Here is a 15,125-nt window from a genome sequence, read left to right on the forward strand (position 1 = left end):
TTTGCAATCCAATCCATCCTCATCTCATTGACCAGCCAAGCTATTTCCAAATGAAAGCTCTTGGAGTTAGAGGTGAAATTGAGTAAAGAAATATAACACTGTTATACCTGCCAGTCAACCCATGTTGGCTATCAGGCATCTAATTATCAACAGTCTAGGTGCCTGTACTCAAAGAGGTCAAATTTGTTTTCCTTATGACAAGACTAGGACCAAGATTGCATTATTTTGTTTTTCTGTTTAATATTCATTAAGAGCATTAAATAAGGATCCCATTTCTGATCTAGATTTTGTCACTGCCTTACTAAGCTGGCTAAGCTAATCATAGCCTAATTTAATCTTCAAGGTGGGAGAAATACCTGTGTGTCCTTCCTCTCAGCTGTACCAAGACCATAGCGAGAATTTATACTATTTTGGAGAATTTATACAGGTCTTATCTGATAAACACTTGTTTCAGCCATCTTCTGAGGTTTCGTTCTCCTTTAACCTGAAAATACATTTATATCAAAGCTGTTTATCTTTGGAAATAATATATTTAAAACATTTAAATATTTATGTAAAATATTTATCTTTGGAAAATGTTTCAAGGCACAGTTCATATGTATGTTCCACAGACTATTCCACTTATAAAAGATAAAAATTCATCAATTTTTACTCTATACATTTTATATAGCTGACTTCATTAGAAAATAAGACATTCCACATAGTATGTGAATTTCTCACAAAATTGAAACTGAATACCATCATTAAAATTTTGGTCATGTTGATTACAATGTCTCTAAAACATATTATACCATACTTACCTGGCAGGGGAGATACCATGATCACGAAGGTGGTTTTCCCAGGGCGAGGCTTATCCATTGCACTCCGGATGTGCTGACCCCTGCGATTTCCCCAAATGTGGGAAACTCGACTGCATAATTTGTGATAGTGGGGGACTGCGTTCGCGCTTTCCCCTGATGCAAAAAAAAATAAAAATAAAAAAATAAAACATATTATACCACTCTGTCAATTGAAACCAGGAGTTTGAACACATTCACTGTCTTCCCACAGGCTATGTTGACCTCTCCTGCTCTCTGTTTGTAATAAAATCTACAGATGCTCAGGTCAGCTAGGCATGCCACAGGAAGTCCCACTGACCCAGAGATGGGTGATCATGCCAATCAGACCTAAGCAGGAGCAGGAAGTGGAGAGTGCCCTGGATTCCCTGGCAAAACACATACATTCCATAGTATAAGAGATAAACCTCCCAAATGTCTAAGGTGTGCCACATTGGTGACACTTGGAGAAGTTCAACAGTCTGAGACATTCCAGGACACCTCAAAACTGAAGGAGCATGCTGTTGCACCTTACGTCTTCTACTAATTCTGACGCTTATAACTTGGTGCGTTTCTTTGGATTTCAGAGGCAATATGTACTTCATTTGGGATTACTCTCCAGTTCATTAGTGGGTGACTTGAAAAGCTGTCAGTTTCAAGTAGTGCCCAGAGCTGAGGAGAGCTTGGCAACAGGCCCAAGCTTCCCTCTCAGACAGTGTGACCCAGCAGATCCTAGCTTCCTAGAGGTGACCACAGCCGACAAGGAGCTGCTATGTGGAACCTCCGGAAAACTGTAATAGGTCAGTTTCTGAGTAGACTCTAAGGTTCTGGAACAGTGCCATTTCCTTGGGGACAAAGAACTGTTGTGAAACAGTTTCACAGTAGATTCTGAACATCTAAACCACCCATGTGAGCAGGTATAATTTCGAGCTAAGTGTTGTTCACTTAAAGGATATATTTGAGACCAGGTCCAAGTGGGCTCAGAAAGCACAGGTGACCAGCATTAGCGGTTGACCCAGACTCACATGCAACTACCTCTGTTTCCATAACATTCTTTTCTCAAATGACACGTAGGTCTCCTTATTTCCTGTGACCGCTCACTGAGGAGGAATGATGCCTATGGTTTACTGGTAGGCTGATATGATATCTTGATACTGGCCAGAATCAAACTGCTAGTCAGGTACAGCTTGTTCTACTGTCTACTGTAGCAGCATAACAAATCATTCCAAAAATCTAGTTTGAGAAGATACATACACTCCAATGTCCATAGCAGCACTATTTACAATAGCCAAGACAGGGAAGCAACTTATATGTCCATTGACAGATGAATGTGTGAAGAAGATGTGGTACATATGTACAATGGAATGTTACTCAGCCATAAAAATAAAGAATGAAATAATGCCCTTTGCAGCAATATGGACAGACCTAGATGACCATACTAAGTGGAGAAAGTTAGAAAGAGAAAGACAAATAACATATGATACCACTTACATGTGGAATCTAAAGTAAGACACCAATGAACTTACAACAGAAACAGGTGGATTCTTTACTACTGAGCCACCTGGGAAGCCCATCTATTTTATACATAGTATCAATAGTGAATATACATTAATTCCAATTTCCCAATTCATCCCACTCCCTTTTCCCCCCTTGGTGTCCATAGTCTACGTCTGCATCTCAGCTCCTTTTATATGCACAGGTGCCTTTACTCTTCTCCTTCCTTCTTCCTATCTCCCCAGAAGGAGGGTCCCAGTGTGCACCAAGGGCACGAGGTAATTCCTAGTGGAACGTGTTAAGGCCACCTGACAGATGGAGGGAGCCTTTGCTAGAAAGAGCAAACTCCTTCCCAGCTCCCGTAACCAGCCTATCCATTTTCTTTCACCAGCACAGTACAAAAAAGCTGGGCTAAGCCTTTCATTTGGAAGATCCTCTCAGCTTTAATGATTGAGTTGGGTCAGATTATAGTCCTTGTAAAAGGATGCATCATGGACTACTTAAGCCAGCTCTTTTCTGGACTGTAAAGGAAAGAGAAAAGAAGATTCTTGAAGGGCATTCATTCCCTCGCTCACCTCATTATGACAGGTGAGGAGATAGAAATTATACACAGGAAGGCTTAGCAAAGGATAAAGACTGCACATTTTGCCAAAACCTTTCAGCTGCGCTCCATCCCAGAAATCTGAGGCAGGACACAGTGGGCAAAATATGGGGTCAGGGAGTCAAACACTCTTGAGTTCAAGTTTCACTTGAAACTTTCACTTGAACTAAATAGCAACTAAGATAGATAGATAATGTAGTAGCAAATATTTGAAAAAAATTAGAAAGGTGATGTGATGGAGGGAGATGGTGACAGGGTATGGGGTTGTGATTTAGATTAGATCAAGATATCTGGGCTAGGGCTTCCCTGGTGGCTCAGTGGTAAAGAATTCACCTGCCAATGTAGGAGACACAGTTTCAATCCCTGATCTGGGAAGATCCCACATGCCCTGGAGCAACTGAACCCATGTGCCACAGGAGGTGGTTGACTATTGAGGCTGTGCTCTAGAGCCCGGGAGCTGAAACTATTGACGCCCAAGTGCCTTAGAGTCTGTGCTCCACGGCAAGAGAAGCCACAGCCATGAGAAGCCTGTGGACTGCAACTAGAGAAAAATCCAGCAGCAACAGAGACCCAACACAGCCAAAGATAAATAAACAACAGTAAGAAAGATATCTGAGCTAAACCCTAAATAACAGGAAGGAGGGTGGACTGGAATATAGGCAAGCCTGCAATAAGCACATTCCAGTCAAAGGGAACGACACGTCATGAAGCCCTGGGGAGGACCCACAGGACAGTCCCTGTGGTCACAGAATAGTGTCACAGATGATGTTGAGAGGTACCAGAGGCCAGACCCCCCGGGTTCACAAGGCATTTGGATTTATTATTGGTGAAATGGGAAGGCACTGGGGGATTTTAAGCAAGGAAGTGCTTTTATCTATTTTTAAGAATGTCATTTATTTCACTTATTTTTAAGACTATCACTCTGGTGACTCTGAGGAGAAAAGATCATAAGGAATCCAGAAAGGAAGTATGGAAACATGATCGAGAGGCCATTTCCGATTACTCGGATGTGCAGGAACAGTTTTTGGCTGGGACAGTAGCACTAAAGATGGACAGACTGGGACAATGATTGGGATCAATTTCAGAGGATTTGGTGTCGCTTTTGGTACTCCCACCCGCTTTGGGAATCACTCCTGGACCCACATTTCTTCTCCAGAGGCAATCCAACCCTCCTCTAAAATTCCATGTGATACGGTGCAGGAAGTCAACCACCTCCTGGAAGCCAACTGTTGACCTCCTAAAGGAAGGATCCTGTAAAGATGATACGGACAAACTCATCCAGTAAAACCCAGTCCTAGAACTCACACAGCACAACCCTTGGGTCCTCAAAGCAGAAATTCTCACTGCCTTCAGCAAGTTATTTCTAACTGATAAGTATCCCTGCCACTTAGATGCCTTGCCTGGGTCTACTCCAGCCACTTGGTGCAATTCTTCATTCATTCGAGGGACATGGTACTTGTATAAAACAAGATATGTTTTATATACTATAGGGCACATATTCCCTGCTTTAAAACATAAGTATATACATATTGCAGTGATTGGTGCAAAGAAATAGAGGAAAGCAATAGCATGGTAAAGACTAGAGATCTCTTCAAGAAAATTAGAGATAACAAGAGAACATTTCATGCAAAGATGGGCACAATAAAGGACAGAAAGGATGTGGACCTAACAGAAGCAGAAGATATTAAGAAGAAGTGGCAAGAATACACAGAAGAACTATACAAAAAGGATATTCCTGACCCAGATAACCATGATGGTGTGATCACTCACCTAGAGCTAGACATCCTGGAATATGAAATCAAATGGGCCTTAGCAAGCATCACTATGAACAAAGCTAGTGGAGGTGATAGAATTCCAGTGGCTATTTCAAATCCTAACAGATAATGCTGTGAAAGTGCTGCACTCAATATGCCAGCACATTTGGAAAACTTAGCAGTGATTTTTCACACAGGACTGGAAAAGATCAGTTTTCATTCCAATCCCAAAGAAAAGCAATGCCAACGAATGCTCAAACTACCGCACAATTGCACTCATCTCACACGCTAGCAAAGTAATGCTCAAAATTCTCCAAGCCAGGCTTGAATAATATGTGAACCATGAACTTTCAGATGCTCAACATGGATTTAGAAAAGGCAAAGGAACCGGAGACCTAGTTGTCAACATCTGCTGAATTATTGGAAAAGCAAGAGAGTTCCAGAAAAACATCTATTTCTGCTTTATTGACTATGCAAAAGCCTTTGACTGTGTGGATCACAAACTGTGGACAATTCTGAAAGAGATGGGAATACCAGATCACCTGACCTGCCTCCTGACAAATCTGTGGTCAGGTCAGGAAGCAACAGTTAGAACTGGACATGGAACAACAGACTGGTTCCAAATTGGGAAATTAGTACATCAAGGTTATATATTGTCATCCTGCTTATTCAACTTATATGCAGAGTACATCATGAGAAACACTGGGCTGGATGAAGCACAAGCTGGAATCAAGATTGCCTGGAGAAATATCAATAACCTCAGATATGCAGATGACACCACCTTTATGGCAGAAAGCAAAGAACTAAAGAGCCTCTTGATGAAAGGGAAAGAGGAGAGTGAAAACCCTGGCTTAAAGCTCAACATTCAGAAAACTAAGATCATGACATCTGGTCCCATCACTTCATAGCAAAAAGATGGGAAAACAGTGGAAACAGTGGCAGACTTTATGTTTGGGGGCTCCAAAATCACTGCAGATGGTGACTGCAGCCTTGAAATCAAAAGACATTTGCTCCTTGGAAGGAAAGTTATGACCAACCTAGACAGCACATTTAAAAGCAGAGACATTACTTTGCCAACAAAGATCCATCTAGTCAAGGCTATGGTTTTTCCAGTAGTCATGTACGGATCTGAGAGTCAGACTATACAGAAAGCTGAGCGCCAAAGAATTGATACTTTTGACCTGTGGTTTTGGAAAAGACTTTTGAGAGTCCCTTGGACTGCAAGGAGATCCAACCAGTCCATCCTAAAGGAAAGCAGTCCTGAGTGTTGGAAGCATTGATGCTGAAGCTGAAACTCCAATACTTTGACAACCTGATGTGAAGAACTGACTCATTTGAAAGAACTAACTCATGTGAAAAGACCCTGATGCTGGGAAAGATTGAAGGCAGGAGGAGAAGGGGATGACAGAGGATGACGTGGTTGGATAGCATTACCGACTCAATGGGCATGAGTTTGAGTAAGTTCCAGGAGATGGTGATGGACAGGGAGGCCTGGCATGCTCCAGTCCATGGAGTTGCAAAGAGTTGGACATGACTGAGCAACTGAACTGAACTGAAGTGATACAGACATAGACACTAACACTTGGCCATTTGAAAAGCTCATCCCTGGTGTCCTGGCTACTCAGTCAGACTCTCATCTCCTGAAAAGTAGCTTAAATTAATCACTGTGATAGACATCATTATATGGGTGTTACTGAGAGCTACATCTCAGATACATCTCGCTCATCACGATAAAGCTACGTGGCTGCAAAAAGATGAACAACTAATCAGAAGCCTCTGGAATGAATTAAACATACTGATGACTCAGGAATGAGACATGAGCAATCCTGTGGAGGGGGAGGGGGGGGAAGTACTTTGAAATTGTTTAAATACTCTTGTCTAACATGTCACTGAAAGCTGTAATCTTCCATTTTCCATTAACAATTCTATCAATTTTCCCTTTATGTTTTAAATTAACTGTCTTTTCTCAAACATGGTGCTGTTCAACAGTTGAAGAAAATAGCCCCTGTTTAAAAAAAAAATTCTGCATTTAGAACACTGAATTCATTTTCCATTTGCATTTTTATCAAAGTTTATGCTTGTTAGAAGTTGGCATGTTCCCTATCATTGGAAATTTCAAAGCAACTGCCCCCAAAATAAATGTACCTGTTCTTTTATAAATTCTTTGATATCTGTGATGCTTGAATTATAACTATGCCAAGCAGGAGGAAATTATACTGTTTTTATAAAGATACATGATATTTATAAAACTCCATAAGTTGACCATGTTTTCATTTAACTGATCTCATGCTTATACCATTGTTCTCATACTGGGCATTTTCCTTCCTACAGCAATATTGCTGGTAGGATAAGCACAAGGGGGAAATGTGATCCATCCCTAGCACTCTGTATTGAAGGGAATACATGCACATCTTTTGAAAGGTTTGTAGATCCCTTCACCTCATCCCAGTTAGTTGATATAGCACATTGGCTAATAAATAAGGAACATGTTGGAGAAGGAATTGGCAACCCTCTCCAGTATTCTTGCCTAGAGAATTCCATGGACAGACCCTGGGGTCACAAAGAGTTGGACACAACTAAATGACTAACACATACACACAAGGAACAGGTAGTGTTCACAGGTCAGAGAATTTTCACATCAATCTACCGACCAGCTACCTGTGTGCACACTTAGTCACTCAGTCGCGTCTGACTCCTTGTGACCCCATGGACTGTAGCCCACCAGGCTCCTCTGTCCATGGGATTCTCCAAGCAAAATACTGGAGCAGGTTGTCATTTCCTACTCCAGGGAATCTTCCTCATCCAAGAATCAAAACTGCATCTCCTGTGTTTCTTGCATTGGCAGGCAGATTCCTTACCACTGTGCCACCTGAGAAGCCCAAGAAACTGTGTACCAGTGATCATACTGGGAAAGATTTCAGAGATGACCTAAAAGCCCTACCGTGGCTATTTTGCTCTGTTTTTCACTTTAGATGCTTACACATTCATTACAATTTAAGGAATATTTCAGTTCAGTTCAGTCGCTCAGTCGTGGCCGACTCCTTGCGATCCCATGAATCACAGCACGCCAGGCCTCCCTGTCCATCACCAACTCCCGGAGTACACTCAGACTCACATCCATCGAGTCAGTGATGCCATCCAGCCATCTCATCCTCTGTCGTCCCCTTCTCCTCCTGCCCTCAATCCCTCCCAACATCAAAGTCTTTTCCAGTGAGTCAACTCTGCATGAGGTGGCCAAAGCACTGGAGTTTCAGATTTAGCATCATTCCTTCCAAAGAAATCCCAGGGTTGACCTCCTCTAGAATGGACTGGTTGGATCTCCTTGCAGTCCAAGGGACTCTCAAGAGTCTTCTCCAACACCACAGTTCAAAAGCATCAATTCTTGGACGCTCAGCCTTCTTCACAGTCCAACTCTTACATCCATACATGGCTACTGGAAAAACCATAGCCTTGACTAGATCAACCTTAGTCAGCAAAGTAATGTCTCTGCTTTTGAATATGCTATCTAGGTTGGTCATAACTTTTCTTCCAAGGAGTAAGTGTCTTTTAGCTTCATGGCTGCAATCACCATCTGCAGTGATTCTGGAGCCCCAAAAATAAAGTCAGCCACTGTTTCCACTTTTTCCCCATCTATTTCCCATGAAGTGATGGGACTGGATGCCATGATCTTTGTTTTCTGAATGTTGAGCTTCAAGCCAACTTTTTGCTCTCCTCTTTCACTTTCATTAAGAGGCTTTTAGTTCCTCTTCACTTTCTGCCATAAAGGTGGGGTAATCTGCATGTCAGAGGTGACTGATATTTCTTCCGGAAATCTTATTCCAGCTTGTGTTTCTCCCAGTCCAGCATTTCTCATGATGTAATCTGCATATAAGTTAAATAAGCAGGGTGACAATATACAGCCTTGATGTACTCCTTTTCCTATTTGGAACCAGTCTGTTTTACCATGTCGAGTTCTAACTGTTTCTTCCTGACCTGCATACAGATTTCTCAAGAGACAGGTCAGGTGGTCTGGTATTCCCATCTCTCTCAGAATTTTCCACAGTTTATTGTGATCCACACAGTCAAAGGCTTTGGCATAGTCAATAAAGCAGAAATAGATGTTTTTCTGGAACTCTCTTGCTTTTTGATGATCCAGCAGATGTTGGCAATTTGATCTCTGCCTTTTCTAAAACCAACTTGAACATCATGAAGTTCACGGTTCACGTACTGCTGAAGCCTGGCTTGGAGAATTTTGAGCATTACTTTACTAGCATGTGAGATGAGTGCAACTATGCAGTAGTTTGAGCATTCTTCAGCATTGCCTTTCTTTGGGATTGGAATGAAAACTGACCTTTTCCAGTCCTGTGGCCACTGCTGAGTTTTCCAAATGTGCTGGCATATTGAGTGCAGCACTTTCACAGCATCATCTTTAGGATTTGAACTAGCTCAACTGGAATTCCATCACCTCCACTAGCTTTGTTCATAGTGATGCTTTCTAAGGCCCACTTGACTTCACATTCCAGGATGTCTGGCTCTAGATGAGTGATCATACCATTGTGATTATCTGGGTCGTGAAGATCTTTTTTGTAGTTTTTCTGTGTATTCTTGCCACCTCTTCTTAGTATCTTCTGCTTCTGTTAGGTCCATACCATTTCTGTCCTTTATCAAGCCCATCTTTGCATGAAATGTTCCCTTGGCATCTCTAATTTTCTTGAAGAGATCTCTAGTCTTTCCCATTTTGTTGTTTTCCTCTATTTCTTTGCACTGATCACTGAAGAAGGCTTTCTTATCTCTTCTTGCTGTTCTTTGGAACTCTGCATTCAGATGCTTATATCTTTCCTATTCTCCTTTGCTTTTCGCTTCTCTTCTTTTCACAGCTATTTGTAAGGGCTCCCCAGACAGCCATTTTGCTTTTTCTCATTTCTTTTCCATGGGGATGTTCTGAGTATCAATTCATGCAAGCACAAAGCTAGGGACTGTGATGCAAAACTAACTAAACATGGACCATGCCTTCAAGGAGTTCAGAATGGTGTGAGGAAGATAAAAATCATATTCAAATTACTATACTGTGAAGATATTAGACATTAAGTTGTCTTAATTTTTCACACGATGGAAGCACGGCAGAGTGATTAATTCTGACTGATTTGGATATGGAGGGGCACAAATTCCACAAACTAACCCTATTTTCATCTAATTGATTTCATCCTTATACCCTTTTTCTGTTACTGAGTTTGAAGGGAAAACTTCAAGAAAGAGGTGGTGACATTTGAACTGGGCATTAGACAACAAGAAAAAGTCTACAACACTCTGAGCCTTTCTTCAAGCTTAAACAAAGGATAAAGATATCAACCTAAAGATATGGATATGGATACTTTGCTGACAAAGGTTTGTATAGTCAAAGCTATGGTTTTCCCAGCAGTCATGTATGGGCGTGAGAGTTGGACTATAAAGAAAGCTAAACTTCAAAGAATTGATGCCTTTGAATTGTGGTGCTGGAGAACTCTTGAGAGTCCCTTGGACTGCAAGGAGATCAAAAGGAATCAATCCTAAAGGAAATCAATCCTGAGTATTATTCATTGGTAGGCTTCCTTGATATCTCAGTTGGTAAAGAATCCACCTGCAATGCAGGAGACCCCAGTTCAATTCCTGGGTCAGGAAGATCCGCTGGAGAAGAGATAGGCTACTCACTCCAGTATTCTTGGGCTTCCTGTGTGGCTCAGCTGGTAAAGAATCTGCCTGCAATGTGGGTTCAATCCCTAGGTTGGGAAGATCTCCTGAAGAAGGGAAAGGATACCCACTCCAGTATTCCGGCCTGGAGAATTCCATGGGCTGTATAGTCCATGGGGTCACAAAGAGTAGGATATGACTGAGCAACTTTCACTTTCACTCTTTTCACTACTCATTGGAAGGACTGATGCTGAAGCTGAAGCTCCAATCCTTTGGCCACTTGATGTGAAGAGCTGACTCATTAGAAAAGACCTTGATGCTAGGAAAGATTGAAGGCAGGAAGAGAAGGGGATCACAAAGGATGAGATGTTGGATGGCATCACCAATTCAATGGCCATGAGTTTGAGCAAGCTCCAGGAGATGGCAAAGGACAGGGAAGCCTGGTGTACTACAGTCCATGGAGTATCAAAGAATTGGGCATGACAGAGCAACTGAATAACAACAACAACAAAGATATGGACATAAACAAGATATTCAGGGAAATATTGGACAAATAACTTGTCATATAGGAAGCTTTCTGTAATAACCTCAGCTTTCTGTGTTTAACAGAAAACGAGAAACATGTGGAAGACACCTGGATTCAGGTTCTAGATGATCTGATACACCCTTCCCAGGATCATAGACTTTGACCCCTTGTAATGAGAAATAATTGAAAAACTTTAGCAAGGGTTTCATAATCAATTTTAAATGTTTGGAGGTTTATTTTGGCAAGATGCCTTCATGGAACATTGTTCCACTCTCTTCAGGCAAACACAGTTGCAAATTCCAGTCTCATATGATTCCCAACCCATTGATAGTGATCTAGTTTCTCTCTTTGGGGCACCTGATGGATCTTTTATTCATCCTTGGTGTTCTGAAATTTCATGATAGACACCTCAGTGTCTTTTTTACTCTTGATTCTAGACTCAGGCTTTCCGTTATTGGAAATGTCACTTTTTAGATAATTTTCTTTTTTTTAATTTTTATTTTTACTTAAGTTTGCTTTAAAATATTGTATTGGTTTTGCCATACATTGACATGAATCAGCCATGGGTGTACATGAGTTCCGAATCCTGAACCCCTCTCCCACCTCCCACTCCATATCATTTAGATAATTTTCTATCCATAGTTTTACCTGCTCTTTCTTTCTGAAATTCCAATTAGTTAGATACTCAAACACCTGATCATCTTTCATTTAATTTTTCATTTTATTTTCTGGATAATTTCCTTATTATTACCTGCTGTTCCTCCTTCTGATTTTTTATTTGTTGTTTTGAAGATGGAAGATCATATTATTAAAATTCAAAGTCTCTCTCTTATGTTCTGATTATTCTTTTTCTGTATCATCTTGTTCTTATTTCACAGAAGCAATATGTTCTCTTTTATAAAGTCTCTTCTACTCTCTTATTTCTTGGTTTCCTGTGAATTCTTTTGTTCAGTTATATAATTAGTTGCCTTTGTCTTTTCCTGTCATGCAGGAAGCTTTCCCAAAATGTTGAATGGTCTTTGTCTGTCGAGTCTCATGTCCAAATAAGGAATGAAAAAGTGGGTCAGAAACTCTAGGCACATGGACAGAGCTTTTGAATGTCTTTGGAGTGAAGAGCACCAACTCAGACTTCAGTTGAATAACCTTAAAATATCAGTATCCTTCCAGGACTAAGAGAATTCTCTAGCTTTATCTAGTCTGCAGGTTAATGCTTGGCAGCTGGTGGTCTGGGAGCAAAGCGAAGAGGAGGCTGGAAGTCTCACCACTCAGTGTACACCTTCCCTCCACAACCTTGAGTTCATCACTCCACAGCCACCCTCCACTGTGTCTGGGAGTTCCTGTGGCCAGAGACCCTAGGGTATTATTTCCTTGAATTTGAACTTCAATCTTGCCTTCCACTCACCTCTGAGTCTCAATCTTTCTCAGGGCCTGTGCAAAGTAGTAACTTGCTTATCTTCACAAACCCTATCTGTAGTCATTTAGGAGGAAATGCCTTCCTAATGCCCTGGTCTACCCAGTCAATTGACATCTCACTGTCCATTTTTCATCTTTAAATATTTTTTTCTTTTTACGTTCCTTCTCCACCCTTTCTTTCTTTCAAATTCTCTTTATGACATTGTAGCAAATATCAACCCATTCTTTGATAACTGAGTTGGCAAAGCACAAAATAAACTGTTTAATTTGGTCCAGGTGCTTGAAAATGAAGAAGCCAAATTCAGGAACATACCTGTGAGATGAAACAGAGACAGAGCTGGAAATGGGGGGCAGAGTCATTGAACTGCAATGGAGGTGAAGGGGAATGGTTGGAAAGAAGGTTGGTTGGAAAACTCTTACAAGGCAGTGACATATAAGGAAGTTCAGCTGGGCTGTCAGAGAAGTTCTTCGTTCACCGGTCAATAGCGTCCCATATTTCCAGGCTATGAGCTTGCCCTGCTACCTCTGCTGTGCTTGGTCTCTGTCTGGGATCAGCCCATTGGAAACAACGTGGGAGTAGATATCAGAAGGTGGCATCTATAGCTGGAAGATCTAAGAGGCACATTCTCATGACCAGACAAAAATTGCAAAATATACAGGGAAAATATATTCTACCACTGGAAATAGGATTGGACAAGTAGTTAAATCAAGTATCTATTGGAGGTATAAACACCTCAAGGATCATTCACCCCTGAATGTTAAGGTTCACCCAAGGTTCCTCTGGTTTGGAGGTCAGTAAACTACAGACTGTGTGTGGATCACAATGAACTGTGGAAAATTCTGAAACAGGTGGGAATACCAGACCACCTGACCTGCCTCTTGAGAAACCTGTATACAGGTCAGGAAGAAACAGTTAGAACTGGACATGGAACAATAGACTGGTTCCAAATAGGAAAAGGAGTACGTCATGGCTGTATATTGTCACCCTACTTATTTAACTTATATACAGAGTACATTATGAGAAACACTGGGCTGGAGGGAGCACAAGCTGGAATCAAGATTTCTGGGAAAAATATCAATAACCTCATATATGCAGATGACACCACACTTATGGCAGAAAGTGAAGAAGAACTAAAGAGCCTCTTGATAAAAGTGAAAGAGGAGAGTGAAAAAGTTGGCTTAAAGCTCAACATTCAGAAAACTAAGATCATGGCATCCAGTCCCATCACTTCATGGCAAATAGATGGTGAAACAGTGGAAACAGTGTCAGACTTTATTTTTCTAGGCTCCAAAATCACTGCAGATGGTGATTGCAGCCATGAAATTTAAAAAGACGCTTACTCCTTGGAAGGAAAGTTATGACTAAACTAGACAGCATATTAAAAAGCAGAGACATAACTTTGCCAACAAAGGTCTGTCTAGTCAAGGTTATGGTTTTTCCAGTAGTCATGTATGGATGTGAGAGGTGGACTGTAATGAAAGCTGAGTGGGGAAGAATTGATGCTTTTGAACTGTGGTGTTGGAGAAGACTCTTGAGAGTCCATTGGACTGCAAGGAGATCCAACCAGTCCATCCTAAAGGAGATCAGTCCTGGGTGTTCATTGGAGGGACTGATGTTGAAGCTGAGACTCCAATACTTTGGCCACCTGATGCGAAGAGCTGACTCACTGGAAAAGACCCTGATGCTGGGAAAGATTGAGGGCAGGAGGAGAAGGGGATGACAGAGGATGAGATGGTTGAATGGCATCACTGACACAATGGACATGGGTTTGGGTGGAATCTGGGAGTTGGTGATGGACAGTGAGGCCTGGCGTACTGCAGTTTATGGGGTCGCAAAGAGTCGGACACGACTGAGCAACTGAACTGAACTGACTGAAACTGCAGACTGTGGGCCAGATTAAACATGCTGCCTGTTTTACAAATAAGGTTTTATTCAAACACAGCCTCACCCATTCCTTCATTTCTGTATCATCTGTGACTGCCCGTACACTATGACAGCAGAGTTGCAGAGTTGTGACAGAGACTGCATGAGCAAGAAGCTGAAAATATTTATTCTCCACCCCTTTACAGAGAGTTTGCAGACTGGTGCTGTAATTGGAAGCTCATTGCTGTTTAATTAGAGAAGGCTTTGTAAAATACACTCAGACTTTTCACACTTTATATTTCCAATTAAAGTTTCCAAGAAAAAAAATATTCTAATTCAATGACAAAGGGAGAGCAAAAGGGTCCTAGAGAGCACCATCAAAATCCCATCTTCTCCCAAGATAAGGGGTGTCCATGTTTCAATTTACTAAGTTGCAGAATAACTGCCAAGGTCTATGCTAGTCACTGGGAATTCAAAGATAAAGACCCAATCTTACCCTTTATGAGCCCAGAGCCCTACATGTAAATCACAGTAAGGTAAGGTGACATACGCTCTACACAGAGTGTGATGAGCACTTAAAGAGCAGAGATAAAGAATCAATTACAGATTGGAACAAGATATGTCAAATAACATATGCATTTATTCACTGCCACCTCCCAAACTGCCACTAAAGTGATCGGAAAAGAGCTATATAAACACAGATATGCACACACTCATAGATATACATACACAGAATATTAAGAAACATATACACACAGACACATATATGACAAGTCAGAGACTGGGAGAAAATGTTCAGAATGTGCGTATCTGACAAAGGTCTTACATTCAGAAAATATAAGCAACCCTTGCACCTTAATGAAACCTAATGAAAATGAACAAAATATTTGAACAGATACTTCACAAATGAAAGTATATGAATGTCTAATGCTCAACATCAGTGGTCCCCAGAAAAAGTGCTAATGAAAACCCAAGGAGATAGCAGCACATACCCACCAGAATGACTAAACTG

At 41.3% G+C, this 15,125-nt stretch overlaps 1 non-coding gene across 1 annotated transcript; it reads left to right on the forward strand.

Annotated features, from left to right (window-relative positions):
* The first annotated feature begins 792 nt into the window (after positions 1 to 792).
* Positions 793 to 956, forward strand: LOC114116243 (U1 spliceosomal RNA). The gene has a single exon (XR_003590236.1). It is a non-coding gene; the product is annotated as a U1 spliceosomal RNA (small nuclear RNA).
* The last annotated feature ends 14,169 nt before the right edge of the window (positions 957 to 15,125 follow it).

The sequence above is a fragment of the Ovis aries genome, chromosome 8 (assembly GCF_016772045.2).
Source record: "Ovis aries strain OAR_USU_Benz2616 breed Rambouillet chromosome 8, ARS-UI_Ramb_v3.0, whole genome shotgun sequence".
In the NCBI taxonomy this organism is placed as follows: domain Eukaryota; kingdom Metazoa; phylum Chordata; class Mammalia; order Artiodactyla; family Bovidae; genus Ovis; species Ovis aries.